Here is a 12,641-nt window from a genome sequence, read left to right as displayed (position 1 = left end):
TTCACTTGACGAGCTATATCCCATTTGGGTTGCTTGCACTCATTTGCTTTGTGATCCAGTTGGCCACAATTATGGCACTTAAGTTTCTTCTTGAATGTTCCAGCTTTAGGACCCATGTTCTTAGCATTTCCTTTCCTTTTGTTAGCACCCTTTCCGTTTATTCTTGGAAGACTACCCAACTTCAACCACATTAAATTTTGAAGAATCGATAATGTAACCATTCTTCAAAGAAACATGATTGTATTCTTCAATGCGAAGATGTACCACAGGTTCATCCACATATATTTCCTTTCGCTTAGGCTTAAGGTAATTCTTGAAGTCAATCTAACTGGGATGAAGATTTTCAATCATTGTTGCAACTTGGAAAGTCTCACTAGAATCCATTCCATTGGCAAGTATATCATTTAGCACAACCTGAAGATCTTGAACTTAATTCATGATTGTTGTCGAATTATTCATATTGAAATCCAAGAATCTTGCAACAACATGTTTCTTGGCTCCCATATCTTCGGTCTAAAGACTCCCAAAGTATGTTAGTCGTTGTAACTTTGCAATAATCAATGTAAAGTGGATTGACTACCTCATTCAACACATAGTTTCGGCACATAAATTCTTAGTGCTTCCAAGCCTCAACCGCACTCACAAATTGAGCATCGGTCTGTCCCTCAGCATGTTGGGGGGGGGGGGGGGGGGGGGAGCAGATTTTGTAAGGAATTGAGCCAAGTTCAAAGTAGTCAAGTAGAAGAACATCTCTTATGCTGTCTCTTGAAATTCAGACTAGCGAACTTCTCTGGTCTTTCAGCATGATTGGCCATGGTATTTCGTAGAATAGTAGTGGTAATCTGGTTCACAGTTGTGGTATTAGTCTAGTTCAAAGAAAGGTCCACCATTCTAAAAATGTCCAAACGAACGGTTAGAGCCACAAAATAAAAGTTTTTACATAAAACATAATATGTTTACACAAAACAGATATAACACGATGAATAGAAATAAAACGAAATCAAAGAAAAACTTATTTAATCGGAAAAAAAATCAATTGAAACAGTTTAGCGAAAAATCTATTTGAGATTGTTTGTTCTTTTATGCATTTTGTTTGTAATGAGTTTGTAACTGCAAAACAACGTTAGTAATAAATGGAATATTGAGAGTCATGTTGAACATGATTCCGTTAAACATATTCATCGTCTGTTCCTAGGGTACAACAGGTGAAGTGGTTTTTACTATTGGATAGACCACTTGTCTGAAAAGATCACCGAAAAATGTATGAAGAAAGAAGGAGTAAAGAGTATGCGTGTATTCGAATGAGAAGCACGAGTCTTCTTATATAATATTTGTTGCAAAACAACATTAGTAATAAAAGGAATGTGAGGCTCATGTTGAACAAGATTCTCTTAAACAGATTTGCCGTATATTCTTAGGGTACAAGAGCTGAAGCGGTGTGTACTGTCGGATTAGACTACTTGCTTGAAAATATTGTCGGAGGATCTTACATAGAGAAGGAGAAGAGAGTATTCATTTTGGTTAACCAACCTTACACTCCCTATTGGAAGCATAAAACCTATGCATTATAGATTGCTATTCTTTACCTTCGTTCAAACACGAAAATTACTGCATTTTTATTTCAAGCTATTTGTTTTTTTCTCATATTTAGTCACTAATAAATATTCCAGTATACTGTTGGACACCATGAATGTAGTTGAGTACAACGTTTTTAAGAAGTTATGAAGAAAACCGAAGACTGAGACTTGAGGCAACGTGAAGAACCCTTGGTGGAATATGGTTGGCAAACAAAAGTTGACTTAAACCCCCATAAATTCTGGAATCAATAAAACATGAACGTGACCTTAGTAAACTAAATCCAATAGTTTTACTTGATCCAATTATTAAACTAATATAAATATGAAAATATATGAAACAAGAACGTGACCTTAGTAAACTAAATTCAATAGTTTTACTTGATCCAGTTATTAAGCTAATAAATATGAAAATATATGAAAGCATAATCATTATATCATTTAATTTACATCGAGATGTAAAACAGATGTGCAACAATTTGCGCAGCTAACACTTTCTGGAATGCAGATACCATTTTCAAACGTAAAATACAATCAAACAAATACAGAATATGTAAAAGTTAACTTCTCGAACGTTTTTATAGTCCTCAACATCAAAGAATATAATCAATAATGTTGGACATAAACGTTATACTCAACAGTTGCATCACCATTGCTCATATTGAGAAAATGAGTCTTTGCAAGCGCGTACCCACGTGCAAAACGGAAAAGTCCACTCCCGCCGACAATCGGCATCTCTCTCACCGGTAAGAACACTTGGTTTCTCCCTAATATACTCAACGTGCTACCATTATACTTTCCTTCCACAAAAACAAAATTCATAGCCATCAACAAGGCAGCTTGATTCAAGTCAGCAGATGCATAGATCCCCTGAGCTCTTCCCACAATCTTGGAAGTTCTTTCAGGACCCACTGTCAAAGCATCGTCGATCATGACCGCTATACCAAACAGAGTTTTGGAGGTGTTGGTTATGGAGGACTGGGCCACCCGCAATGCGGTGGGGTGATCGCCACCGACTATGTCTTGGAAGTAAAAGTGGAGGTGGCTTAGTTTTTCTTTCTTCAAACCAAATGATTTTGGTGACAACTTTCTTGAAAATTTATGGGATTCTCCATGCAGGAGAAATGAGAATAGGAGAATGGTAAGAATGGTATACTTGTGTTGTGGGAGAGTTTGAGCCATTGTGGGGAGAGATGTGAAGAGTGGTGATTACAACGTTTCCTCTTATAAAGACAAGAATGAGTGGACTTTTGGAAACTTATATTTTATTGCAAATTGGTTGATTTAGTGTATTGTGTTATATAATATATTTATTGTTTAATTTCCAACAGTTGTTCGCATTATTTATATTTTGGCTAGACTATAAATATTGTACCCCTGATAAACAACAACTTGTAATAATTATTTAATACTGTATTAATACGACGTGCTCTGCATTGAACTACTTTAATAGTAGGTTATGAATGTAAACAAATCAATAAATTTTGTTAAAAGCACTTCTACGAAAGGGAAATCTTGTTTTGAAACTTAATGGACATCCACGGTTGGACACAAACTGCTTACCACGAATTTCGAAACAAATTAGCTAGCCAAAGATTTGTCATGGATTAGCGACAAATATCTCATCGACTGGTTTTAGCGATGGATCTGTCTCTATGTTAAAATGCTTTTAAAAAAGCACTTCAAAATATCCTAATTTGTAGTAATTGATACAGGAAAATCTAATATAACAGATTAAGTTAGAAAATAATACCCTCCATTATGATTCCTTTATTATTGGGAAAACATTGTATTATTATTGGAAAAATATCACCGTACTCAACTCTATCATAAAGTAGTTTGAGTGTTTATTAAGGATACCACATACTCAGGATTTTCTTATGACTATTCTTATTGATGGTCTTGGCCAATATATGTCGCCAGTAGAGTATTGTGTTATCCACAAGTATCACATTATGATCCTTTATTTTTGGTTGATGAGACATGTCCTGTTTGTCGTAAGGCATGATTGGACTTCTTTGAGAGCATTCAGTTCATTGTACAGAGCTACCGGGTTTTAAGTACCGAGACGATTTGATTAGGGATGTTCTCAGGACCGGCCCAAGCCTAGGGCGAGCTGGGCAAAGCCCCAGGGTAGCAGAGTTTGATGGGGCATCAGATTTGATATGACTGTTATGTGTATCCATATTGGCCAAAGCTTTTATTCCAACAACTAAAACATAAGTGTTCAGTCCATATGAAAAGGGGCAGCAGAGTCTCCCACACCTAAGCACCATTTTGCGGCAATTGAATATCGATTTTGGCAATTGGCACGCACGATGCACGCTTTCGACTCCTTGTTCTCCCAAGCAACATCAGCACGCCTGATAACTGAAGATGAGAAGACGAGGCATCCATGCTTATGATTGAATCGATCCTCCTAATCTTCTTTATGAATCGTGATCTCAGCTTTTAATAAACTTACGGTTCCCTTAATTTCTTTCTAACTGAGATTCTGATTGAGAATTTATAATTGAATCGGTCCTCTTAATCATCTATTCTCCTTAAATCTCATTGTTTTCTCTTAAAGACTTTTAAATCTCATTGTTTTTGCTTAAAGTGAACTTTTAAAGTTTCAAAGGGCTATGCTGAAGTTTCAAAGGATATGGAGTGCAATTCGAACTCCTGATCATATAACTAAGAGGACGAATTGATCTGAATTGTTTATGCTTGCATTATGTTACTCTGTAGGGTCAGTAGGGATTTCAAATATATGGTAATTTATGGCAACAATCATCTAGCTTACATTTCATCAATTTTAGTTCATATTTTGCCATTGTACATTTGTTTACAAAAATTTTGATTGCATAATGATATTTTCTGTTGTTGTATTGTTTTATTTGTTTCCGATAAGAAGTTATACTTGCATTGTTCTTAAGGATTTAGATTTATTGTTCACAAGTGTCATGATTGATGAAATTCCTGTCACTTTATTGTGCAACATGAGTTTCAATGCGATCAAACTGTATTTCGTATGAATGCTAATTAGCTATCTAATTTTAATCTCTTTCTGATTTTTGGAGTCAGAATTTATGAAATTTTTGTCATTTGATTTGATATGTCATTCTATAATTAGAGGCACTTTCTTGTCAGTTTGTCAAATTTCTATTTACTATTTGAAATTAAAGTCAATATTTGTAATTAAAGTTGTTTGTCAATTTTATTATTTGAATTTCTTTGTTATTTGCTAATTTCATTTATAGTTTATAAACCTCTATAATTAGAGTCAAATAGTTAATGCTTTAATATTAGTTTTAGGGCGTGTTTGGCATGAAGTTTTTGGAAGCGTTAGGGAGCTTCTAGCTTCTAGCTTTTAATAAAACGCTCTAGTTTAAACAAAAAGCTTCGTTTGGCAGTAGGAGCGTTTAGCTTTTAGTTTTAACAAAACGCTCCGATTCTAAAAGCTACTTTATGTAGCATTTAACAAAACGCTCCTGAGCTTTTGAAATCAATTTCCATAATTACCTTTAAAAATATATTTATATATTTATTTATTTTTAATCAATTGTCCTTTTATGTAATTTTATATATTTAAAAAGCTTCCAGCTACTTTTTCCAAACATACATATAAAAAATAAAAGTTAAAGCTTCCCACTACCAGCTACCTGCTACACGCTACCAGCTACCCGCTACCAGCTAACCGCTATCTGCTTCCAGCTAACAACTACTTTTGCCAAACACATCCTTAGTATTAAGTTTCCATGTTATAAAATATTAAAAGTTAAAAAAGCTTGATAAAATTACAAATAACCATCACTAAGGTCTCTCCGACAAGCTTGTGGGTAATCTTATTAAGCTTTCATTTTCAGCAAATTTAATCCTATGATTAGATTAGTTTGTAATCTAAGATTGGGTTATATAAGGATATATTAGATGTCATTGCGACAAATGTTGAAACAGTTGTAAGTTCTATAACTAATACTAATTTTGTTTATAGATTAATCTCCTTAATGATTGATCAATCTAAATTTTTGGTTGAGAATTGGTAAAAAATGATGCTAAAAACTGTCTATATAAATATAGCTTTTTACATAATCACCTAAGGGCTTAGTTGCCTACAACACACCTTATGATCTTTGAAAGGAAATGCAAGAAACTCAACCTCTTATGTTAATACTGATTAACACCATAAGAGTTTTACAAAATTCGTATATAATTAGGAAACTTTATAATTTTATGTTGTATATAGGTTTAGTGTGTACCCTATGGTATAAAATATAAACACAAGGGCATCATTAAGTCTTTTCGCACAGGGTATGGAAAACTTATGGACCGTCCCTGAATCTTCTTTTCAACGTATTTAGGCGTGTCAAGGTTTCTGCCAAGAAAGAGGCCCCTGTGAATTTTCTAACTGCCCCATTGGAACGAAGATCAACAATTAGACTAGCTAATGTTTTAGTTTTTAGATAGGCTGAAGGGAAGCATGCATGTATAAATCTAATAGGAGTTTCCCCTCTTGTGGGCTTAGGGAGTGTGGTTTTCACTATGGTGCAATCCGTTTTACAAGCTGCATCATGCAAAGTGGCAAAAACATGAGAAAGAATACATGGACAATCAATGTAACATCATGTTTCAAAAAGTTTCTTATTTTCGGGATTGTTGATAATGAATGCAGTAAGTAAAGGTCTTGGGCTTCAAGGGAATGGGTTTTAGACCTTATTGGATGATGACAATCTTGGATAAGTGGTTAAAGCCTTGATTTGTGTGTTAGAGTCAAAGAGTAAAATTGGAAAAGTGATGTTTTAGACTTCTTTCATGAATTATGATTTTTAGTTAGACATGTGTTAAGCCAAATTTAACTAGATAGAAGTATGGGGCTCATCGATACCTTTTCCTAGATATAAAGATCGTCGAAAACGGAGTTGAAATGAAAAAGTTATGATTGTTTGAAGTTAGAGTGAAATTCGGCATAAATCCGTTCTCATGGGGTGAGCAGTAATTCTCAAGACGTGAGAAGCGCTCACGAGGTGAGAATATATTTTCACTACATGAGAACTATATAGCACAAAACCCACAAATTTTTTTGGGTTTTCACGGCATTTTAAGGTAAGGATTCATGTTTTAGGGTATTTTCTTAGCCTGCATCATATCTAGAACCTCTTGGGATAAACCCTAACATCCATTTTCAAAATTTGATCATCCCCTCTCCTATCTCATCTAATTTTTGGAGTTTTTGGTGGTTTTGGAGCAATGTTTTCATGTAAGATTGATCCATGAAGCTTGGCAATTGAAGATTCCAACTTTCATCTACCTTCTAGACCTTTATAACTTATAAAGTTACAAGTTTTATTGCATTTCAAGTTTAGATCTAAGCGTATTTGGTGTTTTGGTCCATTTAAATGAGTTTTGAGTGAGAGTTAGGAATAAAGTTTGCAACTTTATTACTCTCCAATGTCCCAAGAGCATCGTATGTTTCATATCTTGATTTCAACACCTTTTGATCAAGTGTAGAATGTTTTCTTGGATCTCATGGACTAGGAAAGTTTTGATCTTTTGCCTTCCTTTTCAGCCACATAAGTTATTTCGGTCATTTAGGCCAGTTTCGTGTACTAAAGTTTAGATCTAAAAAGCTTAAGACATTATTATAGATAAAGTTGGAAACTTAATCCATCTAAACATTATGTTGATTCAGATCTGAAGGTTGGAGACTTTGAATTAATGGATTTAGTTGAGAAATATGCACTTTTGGTCCCTTTAAGACTTAAAGACTAGATCTTGGTTGGTTGGACCATTCTAATGGATAAAGTTGGAAACTTTATCCATTATGGAGTTATTAGGAACCATAAAAATGCAATCTTGATATGTTATATTGGACCATGCACGAGTTAGGGATCTTATTATGGGTTTTAATGGTCAAAAACAAGTATTGGCTCCCATGAAGAGATGCCAAGGAGTAAAGTTTCCAGCTTTACATTTTAAGACATTATTTAGGATTAAGATCTTAGAAGTAGACTTAGTAGCTTTACCAATTAATAACTTAATGGTGATATTGGGCTGCTGTGGAGAACGTTGGACGTACCCAGCTCGTACGTAGTATGTACGGCCAAAGGTGGCGTACGTCGGACATAAGTCTAAGTACACGAGGCGTACTCAGCAGTTGTTGACTTTCATTGACTTTGGTGATTTCGGCCATATGTGGATTATTAGGGTTTACTGCCTTGTTGGGCCACTAGTCCTTTTTACTTTGGATCATTATTAGGCATTGGGCCTTCTTGGATTTAGAACCAGAATCAACTTTGGGTATCATTTAGAAATTTTAGCCATATTGGGCTTTTGGTGCCATTAGGTTGGGCCTCGGTTATTAGGCCAAGTGAAAAAAGGGTAAAATGGTCTTTTACCCTGGAAGTTGGACAAATGAATCAGATTCCTAATTATAGTTTACGGTCCGATTATTAATTGGTTTTTTATTTGATTGATTAGCGCAGGGATTATCCGAATTAGCAGTTCGAGCGTTTATATGATTTTCAGCGGTTTGAGGTAAGTATCCTAACTGTGTTTGGCAGGTGGAAAGCACCAATGCCCACCCATGGTTTATTATTATTTTTATGCTAATTGTCTGCATGATTCTTGCATGTATGATATCTGATACGTATACTGGGCGGGACATGTTGAGTATATTGCATGATTATTTATCTTTGTGATTCTTACATGTGTCTATGTGTTTATATGTATACCGGGAGGGGTCCGATTCCAGGCGGGGATTGATGACTATATTGCATGCTATTTATATTTGTGATTCTTGCATGTGTTTATATGTTTGTAATGTGATGTGGTGGAGCACATCTCGTATTACAGACAGATCTATTCCAAGCAGGGCTTGATGTCTAGTGGGGCCCAATGGTTGTTGGGCATGGCCCATTGTATGTTTGGTACGTGTGTATATGGTATTTTGGGAAAGTCACTAAGATTTGTGCTTATGATTTTACGGTTATGGTTTCAGGTAGTTCTGGTTTGAAAGGGAAGGGTCCGGCTTGATTGCAACGCATCCATCCATGTTTCCACAACTTTATGATTTTGGGATTATACTCTGATAACTATTTTTGCTTTGGTATACTTTTGAATGTTTGGAAAAGGATAATCGGTGTTTCTGATTAAACTAAACATGAAATTTTTACCTTATAATTTTCGGGACATTTTAAGTGGTTATCAAAGTCTTGGTTTGAGGGATTCGGGCATACTCTTTGGTAAAATTTTATCAAAGGATTTTTTGATAAAATAAAAGGGGTGTGGTGTGTGCAATCAGCCAAGCTCAAGTAAGTGATTCCCATAATACCCTTACATGTTTGTTATGGTATATGTTATGAGGACTGCATGCTAGGTTAGGGCTAAGGATCGGCTCATGATTTCATGCTAGGAAAGATGCCTTTATATGTATGATTGTTTAAGCCTTTAGAATTGCATGCTAGTATGGATTTTCAGATGATTGGATGGACTGGCCTGATATGTGATGCCTTGTAGCCTAAGAGGAATTGGATGGTATACTAGATTTGGAATCTTTCTTAGTAGGAAGTGAGCTTAAGATGTCCTCTGTTTGGTTGTGGCTTGGAGTGTTACTACATGAATGTTGCTTGCTTTGTGCTTTGTGGGGCCCTTGATGATGTGACTTAACTATTAAGTGAATATGTTAAGTCACATGTTTCATAGGTTAAATAATCTTAGAGTGACGGATTTTTCCTACTGCACAGCTCTTTTTTGAGTCTAACCGTTGTAGGGATGAGTCTTTAATCGAAGGATTATCTAAGCTTTGTTGCATGTGATTGTATTCATGAAGTAGTTAACTAAAATTATTGGGAGTTCTTTAGCAGCTAATGGTAGGGTGAGGTCGGGAAACTAGGAGAGCCTAGGATGTGTTGTAGTAGGTTGGCTTGCACTATTTAGCGATGGGTATTTGTTTAAGAACGGGTGTAGCAGAATGGATAGGATGGATGTGGACATGAGTAGTTACTTAGAGGATCCAAGATGCTTCTTGAGGAAAGTATGGATAGGTGTGGAAGGTAGTATTGGGCCTATACTACTGGAAGCACAAGATCCATATTCGACTCGAGGAAAATTTAGTGGATTCTAAGGAACTAGTTAAGGAAAGATGGCATGGTTTGGCACCATGATTCATTGTAGTGTGTTCCCGTCTTTATCGATTTATTAGTGATGGTCATTCAGGCTAAGGATGGGTCAGGTGTTCGTTTGGATTTCAATGATGTAGAACAGTGTGATTTAGTTGATTCCAGGGTCTGAACAACCTTATTCAAGGCAGTATCTGCTATGTCATGGGACTCAAGGTGGTAGCTATTGTGATCACCAATTCGAATATTGCAGCCAAGGTTTGAGTGATTGGTAGATGGAGTTGAAACGAAGAAGTTATGATTGTTTCACGTTAGAGTGAAATTGGGTAAACATCCATTCTCATAGGGTAAGCAGTAATTCTCACGATGTGAGAAGCGCTCACGAGGTGGGGATATATTTTCACGACATGAGAACTGTGCAACCCAAAGCCCGCAAATTTTTTATGGGTTTCAAGGTATTTAAAGGTCAGGATTCATGTTTTGGGGTATTTTCTTAGCCTCCATCATATCTAGAACCTCTTGGGAGAAACCCGAGCCTCCATTTTCAAGATTTGAACCTCCTATCTCCTCTCTCATCTAATTTTTAGAGTTTTGGTGGTTTTAGAGGAATGTTTTCATGCAAGATTGATCCTTGAAGCTTAGCAATTGAAGATTCCAACTTCCATCTACCGTCTAGACCTTTGTAACTTATAAAGTTCCAAGCTTTAATTTATTTCATCTTTGGATCTAAGTGTATTTGGTGTTTTGATCCACTTTAATGAATTTTTAGTGAGAGTTAGGAATAAAGTTTGCAACTTTATTACTCTCCAAGTTCCCAAAAGCATTGTATGTTTCAGATCTGGACTCCAACACATTTTGTTCAAGTGTGGAATGTTTTCTTGGACCTCATGGACTAGGAAAGTTTTGATGTTTTGTCTTCCTTTTCATCCATGCAAGTTATTTTGGTCATTTAGGCCATTTTGGTGTATTAAAGTTTAGATCTAGAAATCTTGAGACATTATTATGGGTAAAGTTGGAAACTTTATCCATCTAAACATTATGATAATTCAGATTTGAAGGTTGGAGACTTAGACTTAATGGATTTAGCTGTGAAAGATGCACTTTTGGTCCCTTTGAGACTTAAACTAGATCTTGGTTGGTTGGACCATTCTAATGGATAAAGTTGGAAACGTTATCTATTATGGAGTTATTAGGAACCATTAAAATGCAATCTTGATGTGTTATATTGGACTATGCATAAGTCAGGGATCTTATTTTGGGTTTTAATGGTCAAAAACAAGTCTTGGGTCCCGTTAAGACAAGTCAAGGAGTAAAGTTGCCAACTTTACGTGTTAAGACATTGTTTACGATCAATATCTGAGAGGTGACTTAGTGGCTTAACCATTTAAGCACTTAATGGTGATATTGGGCTGTTGTGGAGTACGCTAGGCGTACTCGGCTTAGACGCAGTTGGTACTGGCCAAAGGTGGTGTACCCCAGTTGTAAGTCTGAGTTCGCTAGGCGTACTCAGCTGTAGATGACTTTCATTGACTTTCATCATTTAGGCCATACTTGGACTATTAGGGTTTAGTGCCTTGTTAGGCCACTAGTCCTTTTGACTTTGGGTCGTTATTAGGCATTGGGCCTTCTTGGATTTGGGCCCAAAATGGGCTTTGGTATCATTTAGAAATTTTAGCCATATTGGGCTTTTGGTGCCATTGGAGAGGACCTTCGTTATTAGGCCAAGTGAGAAAATGGCAAAATGGTCTTTTACCCTGGAAGTTGGACAAATGAATCAGATTCCTAATTATGGTTTATGGACCAAGTATTAATTGGGGTTTTATTTGATTGATTAGCACAGGGATTATCCGGATCAACAGTTCGAGCGTTTATCTGATTTTCAGTGGTTTGAGGTGACTTTCCTCAATATGTTTGGCGGGTCGAAGGCACCAATGTTGGCCCATGGTTTATTATGATTAGGATACTAGTTGTCTTTGCGACTCTTGTATGTATGATATCTGATATGTGTACCGAGTGGGGCCCGATGCTAGGAAGGGCTTGATGAGTATATTGCATGATTATTTATCTCTGTGATTCTTACATGTATCTATGTGTTTATATGTATAGCTAGCGGGGCCTGATGACTTTATTGTATGTTATTTATCTTTGTGATTCTTGCATGTGTTTATGTGTTTGTATGTATATCGGGCAGGGCCCGATGCAAGGTTGGGACTGATGAATGTGAAGTGTCGGGGCCCATCTCATATTACTGACAGATCTGTTCAGAGCGGGGCTCGATGGTTACTAGGAATGGCCCATTATATGTTTGGTATGTGTGGTATGTGGTATTTTGGGGAACTCACTAAGCTTTGTGTTTACAATTTTACGGTTATGGTTTCAGGTACTTCCGGTTCGAAAGGGAAGGGTCCGGCTTGATCGCAACGCATCCCCCATGTTACCGCAACTTTATGATTTCGAGATTGTACTCTAATAACTATTTTCGCTCTGGTATACTTTTGGATGTTTGGAAAAGGATAATTGGTGTTTCTGATTAAACTAAAAATGAAATTTTTTCCTTATAATTTTTGGGACGTTTCAATCAACACACGTTTATAGCTTTTGAATTTGATACTTTCAGTTTCCTTTTGCGAGATGTTGTGGAGCTCCTCAATAGAGTCCAACGGGTCATGCATAATGATGTTATGACTCCAAGATCTATAGATGTTTTTAAAAGAATTAGGTTTGTCATCCAAAAAGAGGTTGCAGCATAACTTGTTGCTCGTTTACCCGCTACGTCTATGTAAAACTTTTATGTTAATATATTTATAAAATTTTACTAATTTGAAAACAAAAAAAAAGTAATTAAAAAATATAATGTTGCGTTCAAACCAATAACAAATCACTAAAGCACGTTGTTATAAATATATGGTAAATTACATGAATGGTCCACGTGATTTATGATTAGTTTGCATGTTTTGTTCTTTTTTTT

General features: G+C 36.0%; 1 pseudogene; it reads right to left on the bottom strand.

Moving 5' to 3' along the window:
• Positions 1 to 1,980: 1,980 nt before the first annotated feature.
• Positions 1,981 to 2,761, bottom strand: LOC145092246 (dirigent protein 21 pseudogene; annotated as a pseudogene).
• Between the last annotated feature and the right edge of the window lie 9,880 nt (positions 2,762 to 12,641).

Source organism: Lactuca serriola, chromosome 1 (genome assembly GCF_051521515.1).
Source record: "Lactuca serriola cultivar US96UC23 chromosome 1, Lser_US96UC23_V15, whole genome shotgun sequence".
Lineage (NCBI taxonomy): Eukaryota > Viridiplantae > Streptophyta > Magnoliopsida > Asterales > Asteraceae > Lactuca > Lactuca serriola.
Note: the sequence above shows the minus strand (reverse complement) of the source record. Positions and strands in the feature narration are given on the sequence as shown.